Source organism: Sorghum bicolor, chromosome 1 (assembly GCF_000003195.3).
Source record: "Sorghum bicolor cultivar BTx623 chromosome 1, Sorghum_bicolor_NCBIv3, whole genome shotgun sequence".
Classification (NCBI taxonomy): Eukaryota; Viridiplantae; Streptophyta; class Magnoliopsida; order Poales; family Poaceae; genus Sorghum; species Sorghum bicolor.
Genome location: NC_012870.2, coordinates 60,424,040 through 60,432,513, shown reverse-complemented (window position 1 = coordinate 60,432,513; position 8,474 = coordinate 60,424,040).

Sequence of the window (8,474 nt, the reverse complement as noted above, 5' to 3'; positions counted from 1 at the left end):
AATAGCGGAAACGATAAAAAGCTTTTGACTAAAGAAAACCAACATATCTTTGCGATAACCATCCATTTGAACTGAAGAATTGTAATACCGACGTCTCTAGGTGTTGTGTCACAGAGATCATTTGATATTTGAGATCATCATGCCGCTACAAGTTTGCCCATTGACGTAGCCAGTATGTTCCTCGGAACAGTACCTACAAAAGAGATTTTAGTCTGCATTTGTTAAAAACCACCTCATTCTTATCCAGATCGCCCAACATATATAGCACAGAAGTTGCTGTAAATAACAATGTATTGTAATTTTTGTTTACCAATTTAGACCAGTTATGAAACAAGTCAACTATATCCCTTGGAGGTGAAATCCCAAAAAGTATATGTATAGAGCGCCACAAAAATTTGGCATAAAAACAATCAAAGAAAAGATGGTGGATTGTCTCTATACAATGACATTTACAACAACTTATATCCCCATTCTAGTTTCTTCTAGCTAAATTATCCTTGGTTAGAATTACACCTCTTTTCAAGTACCATATAAACTTTTATTTTCATGGAGAGCTTAGTTTGACAAATATCTTGTGACACTCTCACACCATTGTTAATTAATGTAGCATACATAGACTTGACTGTAAAAAACCCAGAGGCCTTTAAGCCCCATACAAACACATCTCTTTCCTCCAGTAAGTTAACCTGTTGTAAAGAAGCAACAATTCGATACCAGTTTGTTAAGTTCGCTCCCACCAAATTTCTTCGAAAAGAAATGTTTAGTATAGGGGAACTCATGACTTTAGCTACACTGTCTTGTTTTCTTGATAAAATATTAAACAACACAGGAAATTTATCCTTGAGAGATTTGTTGCCTAGCCAAGTATCAACCCAAAATCTGATTTGTGTCTCATCTTGAACATTAAAGTATCCCAACTCCATAAAGGTATCTTTAATATTCATTAGACTTTTTCAGAAATGCGAATCTATTAGTTTTTTGCACAACTTCCTAAAGTCTTATCTTTAATATACTTGTTTCTTAAGAGTTCTTGCCACATCCCATCCTCATTCAACAATTTGAACAACCATTTACTAAGCAAACATTTAATTTGAATATTTAAATTCTAAATTCCTAGACCTCCCTGGTCCTTAGGCTGACACATAACTTCCCATTTGGCTAACCTATACTTTCTTTTGTGTTGGTCATTTTGCCAGTAAAAGCGTGACCTAAAACAGTTAAATTTTTCCAACACCCCTTTGGGTAGTTCGAAAAAAGATATCATAAACATCAGTAAACTAGAAAGTACTGAGTTTATAAGGACTAGTCGCCCACCAACCGAAAGCAATTTATCTTTCCATCCACTAAGTATTTTCTCAGTTCTCTCTTCAATACTCTTCTAGTCTTTGTTATATAGTTTTCTAAAATGCATAGGTAATCCTAGGCAGCAGAAAGGGCATTTACCAATGGTGCAAGCAAATAGGTGCGAATAAAACACTTCGTGATCTTTAGCTTGTCCAAAACGAAAGACTCCACTTTTGTGGAAATTTATTTTTAAGCCAGATAGTTGCTCGAATGTACTTAGCTTTTTCAACATCATTGCTCATGAAGATCACTGTGTCATCCGCATACTGAAGAATGGACAAACCATCTTGAATGAGATGAGGAATAACCCCTTCTATCTGCCCTGCTTCCTTTGCTCTGGCAATTAGTATGGCCTATATTAAATAGTAAGGGCGACATGGGGTCACCTTGCCTTAAACCTTTTTTAGTCTAAAAGTAAGACCCTGATTGATCATTAGCCTTAATGTTAACATTGCCTCCTTGTGTAATTTTTTGTATCCATTCACACCACTTTTGTGAAAATCCTTTCATTCTTAATGTTTGCTGTAAAAAGCTCCATTTTACTTTATCATAGGTTTTTTCAAAGTCTATTTTAATTATCACACCATCTAGTTTTTGTGTGTGTAGTTCATGTAGAGTTTCATATAAGATAACCGCACCCTCTATTATGTTTCTTCCTAGTAAAAAGGTTGTCTGGGTCAGTCTTATTAATTTCTGGGCTATAGTAGTTAGTCTATTAGTTGTGACTTTGGTGAAGATTTTGAAAGAGACATTCAACAAACAGATAGGCCTGTATTGTTGAACAACTCTCGCATCATTCTTTTAGGGTAACAAGATTATATTACCAAAATTAAGACGACTGAGAGGTAAAGTGCCCTGATAAAAGTCATAGAAAAGAGCCATCAAGTTATCTTTAATTAAGCTCTAGAAGACTTGATAGAACTCTGGTGACAAACCATCCGGCCCAGGCACCTTATTATGTTCCATTTGGTGCACTCGTTTTCATAATGATAAAGCTAACCAGGTGACTGGGGTTTTTATTTGGTAGAGCTTTGTCTGATTCTGATTCTTTATGGAAGTTGATTTTCTGATATAAGTGATTTTGTGGCTGAAAGTGGTTCTCTTTAATTCTTTAGCATAAATCTCAAAATCACGATGAAGAATCATTTCATAGAATCAAGAGAAGCTAACTTTTTCAACTCTCAATCTCTTAGTTCATTTTAGTGAATCACTTAGATCAACAGAGAATCACTTCTCTCCGAAAAAAAAAATTTGGCAGAGGTGAGTTCTGCCAAACAAAGCCTAGGGTTTAAGAGTACTGTGATTCAGGGAATAAAAAAACGTACAGCTCGGGCTAGTATGACGTTGATCCTATTCGCTTGTCTGAAAAGTTATGACTGAAAATATTGTTCGCTGATTTATTATAAAAAATACTAATAAATGACTAGAAGATTCGACAAATAAACTCAAATGAACCGGGCCAATCGATCGAACTTTCATTTTAAAGTTAGACGCACTCAAATTAAAGTCGAGGCGGAAACTCATTTTAAATCTATGGCACTACTCTTGTGTAGTCCTTTTTTGAGATCACTGCTCTTGTAGTCTTGTGAAAAGCTTCAACGGACAAAGCGAGTGCAGCCCGGGCACTGTTTCTTGTTTTTTTTTTAAAAAAAAAGGCACTGTATGGGAACGGCTTTCTCCGGGCTAATGATGGGATACCCAAACACAAATGACCATGGCCCAATAAACTATTAGTAGTTTAAGAGGGCTGGGCTGACCAAAGATGCTATTGGGCCTTCGAGTCTACTACTGCTCGCCACTTTTTGGAGGCTTCTCTGCAGTACACCTCTCTCCGTCTCTGGATTCTACGAGACTTAGGCCTTGTTTAGTTCCGAAAATTTTTGCGAAATGGACACTGTAGCACTTTCGTTTGTATTTGACAAATATTGTCCAACCATGAATTAACTAGACTCAAAAGATTCGTCACGTCCATTTCGACCAAACTGTGTAATTAGTTTTTATTTTCGTCTATATTTAATACTCCATGCATGCGTCTAAAGATTCGATGTGACGGGGAATGTGAAAAATTTTGCAAAATTTTCTGAGAAGTAAACAAGGCCTTAAGCATGCTACTCCCTTCTCGCAACCACCGACCGGGTGGAGTCACATCCTCCAGAACACAGAACAGAGCTCAGTAGGGCTTCCACCGGTAAAGTTATTTTTGCCCTCAAGGGCATGTGCTCTCACTCTCTCTATCACTGGATTTATATTGAGAAATGTGCAAACACACATCTCAATGCGAATCCAGTGGTGGAGAGAGTGGGAGCATATGCCCTTGAGGGCAAAAAAAAAAAAAAAAAAAAACCCGTGTTCCTTCCACCTTCGTTTACGCCTTCATTCATCGCTTCCACACAACCACACGTCCACACCTGCCTGCACCGGGCACCGGGTGGCACGAGTACGACTCGCCACTGCACTCGTGGAACTGGAAACCGATCATTTTTGTTTCCCCACTCGGCGCTCGACTCCGCCTGCCTATAGCGCCTGCACATCAACCAGAAACCGAAGCAAAAAAGGCCACCTAATTTTGCATGCAGCATGCTGATGGCCAGAATGGCGCAGTGCGCAAAAGACGCCCCAGGGGGAGCTCAGCTCACCGGCGGTCATCAGTCACCAACAACACAACGTGCGGCCGGGAAAAGCTAGCTGACCTCCTGAGCCTGACGACGAGCATTCCTCAAGCCGTTTCCTTTGCGCCTTCCGCCGGGCGCCGGCCAAATGGCCAGACTTACTTGTGCCCAATGATGAGTGTCGTGTCCACCGAATGATTATTCTTCCGTCAACCTGGGTGCCCAGGCTGCATGCGCTATCCCCTTCCCCGGCCCCATGCATCAAGGCAGGCATCAACCATCATCAGGCATGCACGGTTCGTCGTCCAAATGGAGGGTGTTCGTTAGTCCTCAGACAGAGTAGTTTAGTTTAGTAACCTGTAAGGCTGTCCTGTACGTACTGTAGCACTGCTATAATATTGTCGTCGCATTCGTCAGTGCGGCACGTACAGACTAGAGTAGACGACGACGTACTACTAGCAAAGCATCTTGTGCGCCGGTGGTACTACTACTACGTACGTACATACGTAATCGATGTGTTGGAGCACGCTTGTGAGTGTTTTAGGTGACACTTGCGATCATTGAGGCCCAAAAGCTTACTCCTCCTTTTCGCTTCTTTATATTGCTTCCCGGACCATGCATATATATCCTACGCGCATTGACCTCGGCCGGCCTGGTCGGTTAGGTCGACATGATTCCCGACACCGTTAATTGATCCAATTATGCAACGGTATCGATCGGCAGCTCGGCACAATATACCTACAATTTTGCATGAAAGCGCTCCTTGATTAGATGCCAGTACCAGTTTTCGCTTTTTTTTTTTTCTGTTTCCACCCAAAACCAAATGTTTAATAATATTAATCTGCTGCTCTAGGCCTCCAAACCATTTTGTTACATTAGCAAGATGCAAGAAGGTTAGGTAATTCGTAGGATATATAACTCATCACTACTATGTATAGTATGTGTATCAGATTTGGTGTGTCTAATTAAATATATCGACACTGATGATAATCCATACATATGCTAGCACAACCGCCTCTATTTGGTCTTGGATCGATCTCATATATATTCGACAGCATTATGCCTACTGCGTTGCCAAAATACCTACAAGTCGACCACCAAAGTAGACAATCTAACCACCAACAATTTTGTATGCATCGTTAGTCATTTATATATGTTGTATTTGTCATGCATGCGATGGCATTAATTATCATCGAATGATGGTTTTATGTGTCAAAAGCAAAAGGATAACAAAAGCGAAAAAATCGTCGAGCGTGCACTATTCCGTCTAGAATGCGCTATACGCACCATCAATAGTGATCTATGAAGCCATGAACCACTATAGTGGCGGATCTAGGATAAAAATTTAGAGCTTGAAAATTCACCTCCATCCTCTCATCCTCAAAGCAGCCATTGCAAAAAAAATGGAGAAGCTCTGCATGGGCTTCATGGGACCAGCAGCGATGGAGGCCATAGGTCATCGAAACTAAATGAGATAGATAAACAAAAAAAAATAGAGATAAGATGTGGGGAAAAGCCTGCCCAGGCTGATCTAAATGAGATGTCATCCTCAGCTTATCAACGACTACGTCTGCCCTGCTGTGTGCAGCTTCTGCTGGTGTTGTTTTGGCACTGCTACCGCGCGGGGCGGTAGGGAGGTTTGAACCCCCTGTTGATATTTCTTAATGTCTACAGAAGTTAATCCACAAGCTAGCGTATAGAATTACCATTATAACTTTCACCCGGAAGTTTTACGGCTCTGGAGTTGTTGTCGGTGGTGGTTGTGGCGTGCCTCGTTTGTTCGCCACCGTTCTAAACTGGCGAACTTGGATCCAAGTTCTCCACCGTTCTAAACAAACGAGATCCAAGTTCTCCTCCGTTCCAAAACGAGATCCAATTTCTAAAAAAGAGCATGTGATGCCACATTAGCGGTCACGTAAGCGATAGTTGGACATAATCCCTCCGTTCCAAAATAATTGACGTTTTAAGTTTTCGTGTCGCAAGTTTAACTAGATTTACAGAAAATACGTGCAATATTTATATCTCTAAATAAATTTATTAAAAAATAGATTCAAAGATCTTTTCGATAATACTAATTATGTATCATAAGTATTTATATTTTTTTAAATATATATTTAATCAAAGTTGTTTCTCGGGAAGTGAGAACGACAGTTATTTTAGGACAGAGGGAGTAGATAAAGTTTATGAAACTAGATGAGCGGAAACAAAAGTTTATAATCCTAGATGAGAAATAAAGAAAAAAATTAAAGATCCACAACACAATTCACTCTTTATAGTATGTGTGCCACCCAATGTACCATTTTTTCACTCTTGTCAGTTTATTTCAAGGGTCTTGCTCGGCACTACCCGTGGGCCGTGTCCTCGCAGTGTTGACATACGTACAACTAGCTAAGGTTAGAATAATAATGCAGCATCCAAATTAGAGTGGCGCTAGCTTTTCTAAACTTCTACTACAACAGTGCTGCAAACTAAAAGAATGATGGTGACAATTATAAGGATACAATTATTCATGACAAGGGATAAGCCAACGCAGTAGAGCATTATCGACCGCATATTTAGGGGGGCACCTGCTGATGCTAACGTTCACATAAATGGGTATTTAAATGATATTTAATTTAGATAACACGCTCCTCCTCCAATCCTTGCAAGGGGCTAATGACACCCTACCTAGAGCGATGGAAATGTGTCAACAGATACAGATAGGACAAAGCCGCTGTAGTAGCTATCCCAGCCTAGCTGCGTGTTGTTTTTCTAAAAGGCATCGCCACATCAATGTTGTGTTTGCGTAGGCCCTGGGATGAAATAAACAAGATGCTCGTACCACTTGGTAGGGTCTCTTGATTCCAAAAGCTAGCTTAACTATCTTCAACACTGCTTTCCTTCATTCCGATGCAATTTAGCATAAATGCAGGTTTAAGAGATGTCAACGCTGTGTGGACTACGTACGTGTTGCTCATCACGGTAAATACACCACTACTCCGATCCAAATGTACCTTAGGTTGTTTGATTAAGATTTTGTCTAAAGTCATCAAAAACTAGTTTTAACCACCAATAGCTACTCCATAAAGTTGATGCACGAATAGAAGTCACCATTATGTAAATTTTTAATAATGTTGGCTGGAAATTTAACAACAGTAAAGAAGTTTAGTCTTGCTCGGATTTTCTTTCCTGTATCGCTTTTTTGTCTTCTTTGTGTGCATAGCCTCAGTGCTATTTGATCTATATGCTTGGTATATGGATCCATGCCTCAATGTGTAGGCCAGATTGTTTTCCTTTATATAAAAAACATAAAGTGCATGCTACTGGATTTATCATGAAAATACATATATTTAATTAAAATATTATAGTATTATATAAGAATCACTAGTCAAAGTTTAACCTTATAGATTGTGTCAATGTCATAATTAATCGACTTACATAAGGGATTAATGGGGATTGTATTGAAAACTAGATGATTATTTGTGGCTCTACATGAGGGAAAAATAATTGTGATCACCGAGTAAGGGCCTACAACAATGAAAACCTTCATCCATCCCTAATTAAATCCATTTCTAGCTTAAAACTTTGTCCCATATTAAATCAGTTAGTATGTAGGAGATACACTCAGTCTCCTTTATTTTCTCCTTGGAGCCCTTGTCACAAGGACCACGCCCACCTCTATCTTCTATGTCCTTACCTTCGTGCCCATAATTCCCCCAATCCACAAGTCCACAAGAACATTTAGTTTACTCTTGGTCTCTTGGATACACCAAATTACACCACATCCCAACCATTGCATCTTAATTGTTTACCGGTTGGGTTGTGTTGTTGTTCGCTGTATTCAAGAGTCAATTAAACATTCTTGTGGACTCTAGGATTTGGGAAACTATGAGCCCAAAAATGAATACACAAATAGAGGTGGTATGGTTAATGCATCTGGGGCTCCAAGAAGAAAGTAAAGGAGGGCCATGGATCTTCAACCTATGAATGAATCAATTTAACATGGGACAAAGTTTTAAGCTACAAATTGATTTAATGGAGAGAGAGAGAGTAGAGAAGGGTGTGTGCTCCGTAGCCAAAAAAAAATAAAGGAAATAAACTTTTGAGGAAGAATCTCTTCACAAAATAGTAAGAAAGAGGACCTGCGGCTTTACGGAATGCCTCCATGCATGAAGTTTGAGTACTTGTATTTTGATGAGAATTATATGAAGAGTTTTTCATAAGAAAAAATAGGGAATTTTGAGCACCGGCGGAACTAGGGGGGCTAGTATGGGCAGTGACCCCCTAAGCACAGTGATTCATTTAAATACCTATATAAATATTAATATTATAGCACAAGAAATATTTATTTTACCTTTTTTTTGTTAAAGTATGATAATTTTGGTAAGAAATTGTATCATTTTTTAAAAAATCTTCAAACATATAGTTATGTATATTTTATCACATCAGAACATACGTTCATATTTGTTTGCCCCCTCCTCCCCCTAATCAAAATTGTTGGTTCCGCCACTAATTTTGAGGCCCTAAACGGAAAAGGTTAAA